The following is a 10,555-nucleotide window of genomic DNA, read 5'->3' as shown; positions in this document are numbered from 1 at the left end:
CCGATTTTTAAACCCCGGGCAGGCATTCTTTGCTGCTTTTCCCTTGTCCATCATTCCCTGGGATTTCTCCACTGATTGCTTCCCCTCATTAGCTACTCCCTGCTTTTTGCTGAAGGTTGATTATGTAGCTGAGAGATGATTACAAAAACATATCCCTGAATATAACCTTTTCCCAAAGCTCTACCCTTCTCCCAGCCCAAACCTCGTGTTTTTACTTTTCCCTACAGTATAAGCCATCTCCCAGTTATAAATTCCTAAACCTCAGTGGTGGAGACTTCCTTCCCCATCTGGTCATTCCCTGAACTGACCATAGTAAGAAGGTCTCAGGCATCATTTTATGAAGACCACCTTTCCCAATGATCTAGACCACAGGTCTAGAAAGAGGAAGTGGATTTGTTCTCGATGAGGCCAGCCTCCTGCAGCCTTCAGCAGAGCCACACTTTGTCACCAGCCAAAAGGATGCTGAGCTGACGTTTTCGCTTACCTGTGTGGATAAAGTCATACCCAGGAAAGAAGCAGAAACATATGAACCTCTGGGCATTCTTTCTTCTTTTAGAATAGACAGAATTTCAGGAAGGTTGGGTCTCGCCTGATATGCCTGGTATTCAATGGGCAGAAATCAGCACTGTTCACCATATCAGCTGAGACAGAAAATGTGTAGGGGAACGAAAGGAAGCAAATACTGTCTCCGACAAGTGTGAACAATCAGGTTACCAAGAGTCAAAGCTCTCTGAACATTCAAGGAGGATTTTCTCAAGCTTTCCGTGAGCTGCTGAACAATCATCTCCGTGGAGCCAATAATTTACATCAACCGAGAGGACAGTAGGGACCTGCATCAAGACGTGGTGAGACAGATGACTTACAAATGACAGATGAGCAGCAGAAACGGTCACACTGATGTAAACCATAAACATGGTGGCGGCCACGGCTAGCGCAGCTCTCAAGTCGAACACCTTCTTAATGGGATTTCATCCTCAGAGTCATACCCAGCTCTGCCACGGCAGAAGCTCAGATCTTTTGCCTGAAAGTGCCAAAAAGAAGTCTTACCTGAACGCAGGTGCCGGGTGAATTTCGTAACTATGGGTGACCTTGAGCCTGGTCACTTCCCTTCTCCATATCAGATATTCAAAGGAAACGAGAAGATATTACTTCCTCTTTTCATATCAGAAGCCACAAAACGATTTATCCTACCACCTCTTTTTTATTTTTTAATGAATGACACTGATGTAATGCTAATTTAAGAAGATATTGGGGACGGGGCGCCTGGGTGGCTCAGTCAGTTAAGCATCTGACTTTGGCTTAGGTCATGATCTCACGGTTTACAAGTTCGAGCCCCATGTAGCGTTCTGTGCTGACAGGTCAGAGCCTGGAGCCTGCTTCAGATTCTGTGTCTCCCTCTCTCTCTGCTCCTCTCCCACTCTCTGTCTCTCTCTCTCTCTCTCTCTCTCTCAAAAATAAATAAAAACATTTAAAAATTTTTTAAAGAAGAGATTGGGGGAAAACTCATCACATTACCAAATCACTCTACTAAAGCTACCTTATCAATTTATATCCCCTCCTTTTATTTCTGCAAAGTTAAAACCATTGTGTATATGTGATCTGTTCATCTACTTTTTTCATTTCTCATTATGGCAAGCATTTCCCGCTATTTCAAGTTGCAGAAGCATTATTTTTTTTTTAATTTTTTTTCAACGTTTATTTATTTTTGGGACAGAGAGAGACAGAGCATGAACAGGGGAGGGGCAGAGAGAGAGGGAGACACAGAATCGGAAACAGGCTCCAGGCTCTGAGCCATCAGCCCAGAGCCCGACGCGGGGCTCGAACTCCCGGACCGCGAGATCGTGACCTGGCTGAAGTCGGACGCTTAACCGACTGCGCCACCCAGGCGCCCCGCAGAAGCATTATTTTTAACAAAAGGATAGGCCATCATATTGTTGACCTTAATTTACTAACTCATTCCCCTATTGTTCATCCAGGTGGAAAGAGTCCCTACCAGGACAAAACCAAAGAAGTTTCCATTCGCCATTAAAAATGGAGTTGTAAACTCTATTTGGAGAATAGTTACTGTACAAGCTGTATATGACTCCCCAGATGTAAGAGTGGGCCAACTCAGCTGGATTAAACTCCCACTGCAGAGGAGAATAGGGACTTGTGGAAAATTCCAGAACCTGAAGCTTTATCGTAAAACTGAGATTAGGGTGTGAGGAGTAAGGTATCCAGCTCAGGTGCAAAACCAAAGCAAAACAACAGCACCAAAAACCCCAAAAAACAAAAACCTCTATGACAAATGTGACCCATAATTAGTTGTGGTTAATGCTGCCGGTCTTTTGCCCTTTCACATTTAAACCTTTAATATGAATACAAGTTCTTCTTTTAAAATAACTTTAATCATTACTTTTTTGTTATTCTTTTTTTTTTTTCACTGAAAAAGGAATATATGTATGTTTTTTTTTTTTTTAATCCAAAACAGAGTAGAGTATCTCATATCACCAGACAGCTATTCTTCATCAAGAAGCAAGCACTCCTGGGGTGCCTGGGTGGCTCAGTTGGTTAAGCATCTGACTTCAGTTCAGGTCATGATCTCACAATTTTTGCCTCCCTATCCCTCTGCCCCTCCCCCGCTTGTGTTCTGTCTGTCTGTCTGTCTCTCTCTCTCTCAAAAATAAACATGAAAATTAAAAAAAAAAAAAAAAGAAGCAAACATTACCAATAGTCTCTCCTGTGTCCTTCCAGAATTTTTCTTTGTATTTACTTGTGCATGTCCCTGTTTATTATTTACACAAATGAGGACACATACTATATTGCTCTTGCTAGTTTTACTTGACCTTGGATCTCAGACTGATGTATCTGGGCATATATAATCTACTTCATTACTTTTTAAAGAGCTGAATAGCTTCCTATTATATGAAAATGCTATAATTTATTTAACTATTTCCCTGTTGAAAAACATTTTCATAGTTTCTATATTTTTGTTTCTGCTTTCTATTACAAATAACGTTGTAACCATAATGCTTTTTGATAGTTTTGGGGCACCCAGAAGTCTTTGATATCCTGAGCAGTCTTAATTGAATATAATAAATTATTTTCATATAAAGATTTTCATATAAATTAAAATAATTTGTATAGATTCCATAAAAGTATTTGATAAAATGTAACATTTTATTTCTGATTTTTTTTAATTCTCAGAAAAGAAAAACAAAGTATTTTCCTATTTAATAAGGAGATAACAGAAGCAGTCCCACTAGAGTCAGGAAAAAGACAAAGATCCCCACTCTCCCTACTGTTCTTTAGCATTACTTTAGAATTACTAGTCAACGTAAAAGAAATATAGAAGTACTAAAATTGGAAATAAGGAAGTAAAATTATCTTTCTCTGCAATGATGTATTATAAAACTAGAAAAGCACACAGAAGATCAACAGAAGAACCATTAGAAGTAATAAGTGTGTTCAGTAAGATGACTCTCATACACTCTTGGTGACTGGTAAATGGTTCAACCCCTGGTGGGGGAATGGGGGGGAGGAGAGCGGGGATTTGGACCTTCTATAAAAACTAAGTGTGCACCTAATCACTGAGTCTGCTAATTTCACTTCCAGAAATGCACCCTTCAAATACACTACCCCCAAGGACTGACAGACTGATGGCACAGGTATGTATAAAATTGGATATTTTATTAGTGTATTTTTCACAATAGCAAAAAGGCCAGAAACGACTTGCTTCTCAAGAAGCTGCCTATAGGGGCGCCTGGGTGGCGCAGTCGGTTAAGCGTCCGACTTCAGCCAGGTCACCATCTCGCGGTCCGTGAGTTCGAGCCCTGCGTCGGGCTCTGGGCTGATGGCTCAGAGCCTGGAGCCTGTTTCCGACTCTGTGTCTCCCTCTCTCTCTGCCCCTCCCCCGTTCATGCTCTGTCTCTCTCTGTCCCAAAAATAAATAAACGTTGAAAAAAAAAATTTAAAAAATAAAAAAAAAAAAGAAGCTGCCTATACATGTAGGAGGTGGTATATAATATAAGCATAAAATACTCTTCAAAGAATAGCCAAGAAACTGGTCTCAGTGAATATCTCTAAGGAGCAAAACCTAGAAAGGATAAGACAGCTCTATTTTTCATCACATGCCTTTTGTATGGCTGGAATTTGCCATGTGCCCCCCAAATGTACACCTTTAAATGATTTACTTTTTGTACTATGTGTAAGGCTTTTCTAGTAGATACGTTTATTTTCATGAAATCCTTGATCAAAACCCAGAGACTGATTTCTAGTTCAAATAGATGGATGGCTTTTGTTCAATTAAGAACATGTACTCGTTGACATGAGGGGGAGGGAAATACACTTTAGTTTTTTAGTGTTTTGTTGTCATTGTTGGGGTTGCACTTGTCATGTTTAAAATTTTTTTTGTGGATATATAATTGAGGGTTTTTTTTTAAATTTTTTAACGTTTATTTATTTTTGAGAGAGACAGAGACAGAGTGCGAGGAGGGGAGGAGCAGAGAGAGAGGGAGACACAGAATCCGAAGCAGGCTCCAGGCTCTGAGCTGTCAGCACAGAGCCTGATGCGGGGCTCGAACTCACAAACCGCAAGATCACGACCTGAGCCGAAGTCAGATGCTCAACCAATTGAGCCATCCAGGCGCCCCCATAATTGAGGGTTTTAGTGTTGATAGCTTTGAAATGGTAGGACTGTGTCCCTACTCGAGGGACCTTACAGGTCAGTATTCCTCAAGCCCCGTGTCCAGGTACCAATTCACATCACTGAACATGCTGATTCTGCTGGCACATGACCCAGGACCAACCCAGTTTTCCTGAAGGTCTTCAGGGACCCAGCCAAATGGAGTGACGTGACCCAAAGAACTTAGTCCAGACCAGGCCAGCGGGGGGAGGCGGGGAGAGCTCATCAAGTGGCTGTTCGCTTGCCCTAGCTGGCTCCTTATTTCACAGTGATGACATGGTTCCACTGGGACCTCCATCACTTCATTTGTCCTTCTCCTCTGAAGTTCACTTCTAATGTAGGGAGAGGAGGCAAAGATTGAAGGACATGTGGTGTTTGCAACAGAAAATTGTACCTTCAATGACAATAACATTTTAACCTTAAAATTACCCAAGACTAAACTATATTGATCAGTTCTCAAACCCCAGTCAGCCGCGAAAAGATGGGTCGCACCTTTCAATGGGAAAATTCCCAGGCCACACCCTCAGGAATTCTGCTTCCCCCCCGGTCTGGGGTGAGACCTGGGAATCTGTATTTTTAAGATACTCCCCATGTCATGCTGATGGGCAGCCAGGCTTGGCAAACACAGATATAAATTATTCAGTTACACCCAGATTACTGTGAATCGTATAACAGTCTAATAAATTTTGATGTGACCCTTTCGGGGGAAAAAAAGTCCCAAGACAAATTGTTTTCGTAAAAGAATTAAAGTAATCCTCAGGAGTAAGTAAATTAACCCCAGTAAACACATTGTAGTTACTGCATTCAGTAAAAATTTTGTCTGCCTAATCAATAATGAAATAAGCAGAGAGAGGACATTTTAAAGCCTGCAGGAGATATAATTCAAACACTAGCCTAGATCTGATAAATATTTTATAGACAATCAATTTTATTTCATTCTACTTGAGAAATGAGTAAGGGCCTATGATGCTGTTTGGCAACATCAGGTTTTTAAAATTGAATTGGAAGCATACAGGGTTAGTTAAACTAATGTGAATTTCTCCCTCAAGGTGAGTATTAGCAACCTCATAACTGAAAAACACCTGGTCACTTTCTGTCACTTCACGTGGTCTTTTCGGCTCTGCGTCTGAACTGCAGATCTGTGAGCCATCTTTTGCTGGGTAGTGGTGGGGAGAAACCTCCCTGCTCTCCAGCGGTTTTCTGGTGCCTGCCAGACCGGGTCCTGGTCCTCCTTGACTTCCTCCTGCTGAGAACCTTGCAAAACCTCAGGTTCTTTTCATTCATCAACGGACTGAACCACAACAAACGTGCCTGCTAACAGTGAGTGAACTTGTGGGTTCGCATGCACGGAGGGTGAAAGTTAGTCTGGGTTTTGTTTTTGTCTTTGTTTTTTCTCTCACCCTACATTTCCCCTCCCAATGAGTAAGGTGTTTTGTAAAGGATAAAATCAAGCCAGCCTAGAAGGCCTTCAGGTTTGACAAACATATGGAGAGAGTCTCTCGATTACAAACAAGGAATGGAGTCTGTGAAACTTAGGTGTTTCCGGGTCTCAGAAAGCTGCAGGACAGGGCAGTCCAACTCCACGTGAAAATGTACTAGGGAAACCGGTCATCAGAGTTAAAGCTGAGATTTTTCTTCTAAGGGAAAGCATAACTTGAACGTTTCCCCCATTTCCTGGCCCCACGGCACTGCGCGCTGCTCGCATTGGCTGATGGGTTTGGTGTCCAGACTAACGAGAACCTCCGCGGGATTTAACTGGGATGCCACAGCCGGCCTCTAGAGGTCGCATTTCCTAAAAGAACTTGGGCTTTCCCCGGAGGCAAGGGGAAGAGGGTTGGTGATCGAAGCTCCGGACCCCCAGGTTAAGCCCCCTGAAAACCACCCTTTTGGAGAAAGTGTCCCCAGAAGAGAGGAAACTAAGGTACAAAAGATTGGAGAGCCGTGTGCTTTATTTCAAGACAAAACTGGGAGGTGAAGACAACTGCGCAAGGGTGTGTCCCGCCACGGCCACGGCCCCCAGCCCACCCTCGCTCTGCCACCCCCAACCCCCACCCAGGGCAGACTGTCCCCTGCTGGCTAGAGCGCTGTGGCTTAAAGAGCGTGTCTTTCGTTTGGGGGGTGAAAAGAGAAGGGTCTCTAAGCACTCTAAGAACAGGGTGAGGAAGCTGGGTCTCTGAGTGGAGCCGGAGGAGGGCCGTGATGTGAAAAGTCAAGCGGCCTTCAGACCCACCCGCCACCAACCAGGAACGGGTTGGGACAGAGGGTTACGACGCCCTGCTCAGCACATCTGCATCTAAGAGAGAGGAAACCAGCCAGGGTGGGAACTGCTGAATCAGCGCCTCAGTACCAGTGTCTTTATTATTATGATCTTGGTCCTCACTTGTCTCTCCTTTGTCCCCTCCTCAGGGGGTATCGAGGAGAAGGGGTAGATATAGGTTGCTAATGCATTTCTCATATTTCTGTATTTATAACACACAGGAATACATGACTGAATAAATTGGATACAAAGAATGCATGATTCTTTGAGAATTATGTGAGAATTCTTGCGTGCAAATTATGTGAAAACCATATGAAAATTTACAGCCTTGGTTGGCTCTTTATTCAGCAAAAAAACATTACTTCAAGTTGGTCAATGCAACGTATACCTCCCTTTCACATAGACAGGTTTTCAATGCAGTTATTGGAAGTAAAATATTTACACTGACCTCCAAGCGTTTTATTTTAGACGAAACGATAAAACACACCCATCTAATAATTTAAGATCAATATGAGGCAGAACAGAATTAGAACCTAACTAGCACAGAGGTGGATGAAAATCAGGACAGTGATCTAGAGAAGGAAAGCATCAATGGGAGCAGGGGTTTCTGCTCCAGCAAAAGGTTTCGTAGAGAAGAAGCAGGACTCCAGCTGAACTCTGAAAATAATTTGGTTAAGTGTATATGGGAGTGGAGATGAAGGAAGGTTGTTGGAGAAGCAACCACAAAAGTACAGAGCGCACAGTATGGAGGTTCCTTAAAAATTTTTAAATAAAACCACCCTATGATCCAGCAATTCCATTCCTGAGTATTTATCTGGAGAAAACAAAAGCACGAATTCTAAAACACATATGCACCCTCACGTTCATAGGAGCATTCTTTACAATTGCCAAGATAGGGAAATAACCTACGTGTCCGTCAGTGGATGAGTGGATAAAGAAAATGTGATATACATATATATAAAGCAATGTTACTCAACCATTTAAAAAAAAAAAAAAGTGAAATCTTGCCATTTGCAACATCACAGACCCCAAGGGCATTGTGCTAAGTGAAAGCAGTCAAACAGAGGAAGACAAATCTTGAATGATTTCATTTATATGTGGAATCTTTTTTTTTTCATGTTTATTCATTTTGAGAGAGGAAAACAGAGCATGAGCAGGGGAGGCACAGAAAGAGAGGGAGAGTGAGAATCCCAAGCAATCCCTGAGCTATTAGCACAAAGCCCAAGGCAGGGCTCTATCTCGTAAACCATGAAATCATGACGTCAGCCGAAATCAAGAGTCAGCCACTTAACCACCGACTGAGCCACCCACACAACCCTTATATGTGGAATCTTAAAAAAAAAAAAAAAGAGCACACAGATTTGTGGTTGTCAGAATGGGCGGTTGTGGGTGAGCCAAATGGGTGAAGGGAATCAAAATGCACAAACTTTAATTTATAAAATAAATGTACACCATGGTGACTATAGTTGATAATACTGCATTGCATAATTGAAAATTGCTAAAAGAATCAATTTAAAAGTTCTCATCACAAGAAAAAAAGTTCTGTAACTATGTATGATGACAGATGTTGACTCGACTTCTTTTGGCAATTGTGTTGCAATATATACAATTATAAAATCATTATGTTGCACATCTGAAATTACCATAATACCGTGTGTCAGAAATTACCATAATATCATATGTCAATTATACCTCAATTTTTTTTTAATTTTTTTTTTCAACGTTTATTTATTTTTGGGACAGAGAGAGACAGAGCATGAACGGGGGAGGGGCAGAGAGAGAGGGAGACACAGAATTGGAAACAGGCTCCAGGCTCTGAGCCATCAGCCCAGAGCCTGACGCGGGGCTCGAACTCCCGGACCGCGAGATCATGACCTGGCTGAAGTCGGACGCTTAACCGACTGCGCCACCCAGGCGCCCCAATTATACCTCAATTTAAAGAGAAAGTACAGAAGCAGGATGAGAGGGGCTGTCTGTGCGTGGGACAATGAGATAGATGTCTGTCTGTTGCTCTCCATAATCTGTGACAATGACAAGAATATCCCCCAAGTTACCTGCTCCCTCTACTTCATCATTTAAATTAATCTCCCTCGCTTCATCTTAATCCCCCAAATTGCCAGCCCCTTCATCGCTTAACTTAATCCCCCAAATTGCCTCAACATAGCCATGTATTACCCTGTTACACCCCCCAAAAAAGCCCCACGAGCCAAAAATAGAATGGCTCAAAGGGTATCCATAACTTGTCCAAAGTCATAGGACCCCAATTGACATTGGCTGAGTCCAGAGCCTGTACCACTAACTTCTACGCAATTGTATACACCAGGGGTCGGGTGATGGGCAGCACCGAGTCACATAAAGCTCTCAGATATGTGTCCTTGACCTGCACAGGGTTTAGAAAAGCAAAGTGACCAGACAGCCTGGCTGCCCAACCAGCCTAATTTCTATTCTCCTTCTCTCCTTGCTTCACACATTTATGAGACCTAGCCAGGCAACTGTGCTTGGGATCTTGGGCTGACACTGAGGCAGGGGAAGGGGCAATGGAAAAAAAGCCTGTTCTTGAGACTCTTCTTTTTTAAAAAAAAAAAAAAAAAAAAAAAAAAAAAAATTTTTTTAACATTTTATTTATTTTTGAGACAGAGAGAGACAGAGCATGAACGGGGGAGGGGCAGAGAGAGAGGGAGACACAGAATCGGAAACAGGCTCCAGGCTCCGAGCCATCAGCCCAGAGCCCGACGCGGGGCTCAAACTCATGGACCGCGAGATCGTGACCTGAGCTGAAGTCGGACGCTTAACCGACTGAGCCACCCAGGCGCCCCTCTTCAGACTCTTCTAAAAGAAGACTTCGCAAACAAAAGACAAAAGAAAGGAAAGAGATAGGACAAGTCAACAAGGTTTTTCAAAGGCTGTCTGCTACCATCAGAATCCCCTGGGGAACTTGTTAGAAATACAGAGCTCTGGGCCCGGAGAACACGTACTGAGTCTTGGAGATGGCCAAGGAGTCTAAATTTTTAACGAGCTCCCAGGGGTTTCTGATATGCCTTTGTAATTTGAGAACCATTGAATTATACTTGTTCCAGAAAAATTTCTCACAATCATCTACTTTTCCCTTTTTGCAAATATAACTATTTGCCATATCTAGTGGAAAATAGCATTCACCATCAGTTTCACATATGTCCTAGAAAACCCTCTAATCACCTAACTTTCCTTTTTCTGAGCACTTCTTTTTATCTTTGAGCTTTGGCATGCCAAACTGAAGTCAGTCCCAAATACGTTCTGGACCAGCCCTCACATCAAAGGGCTTCGTTGTAATCCAGCTCATCTGAGCCATTTTCACCATTTATTTTCGGTCTGTCATTACCAAGGAGCCGGTCAGTGGCACTGAGAATGAATTTTTCACACTGACCGAAGCCCAGGGTTCATGAGCCACAAGACATATTTGAGGGCCACAGGCAGTCACTCAACCTCCTCCTGCTCATCCTCTGGGAAAGGTGAGCAAGAGAAATCCCTCCAAAGCCTCAGGGCAGTGAGGGGTGCCCATTCCCTTGCCCCTGACTTTGGAAAAAACTTTACATCTCCATACATTTCCTTTGAAGTTCAGTATGCCTCGAGAGACCTTCCCTGCCTGCCACACCCAT

The sequence above is a fragment of the Herpailurus yagouaroundi genome, unplaced genomic scaffold (genome assembly GCF_014898765.1).
Source record: "Herpailurus yagouaroundi ecotype Mexico unplaced genomic scaffold, PumYag 100, whole genome shotgun sequence".
In the NCBI taxonomy this organism is placed as follows: Eukaryota; Metazoa; Chordata; class Mammalia; order Carnivora; family Felidae; genus Herpailurus; species Herpailurus yagouaroundi.
Note: the sequence above shows the minus strand (reverse complement) of the source record.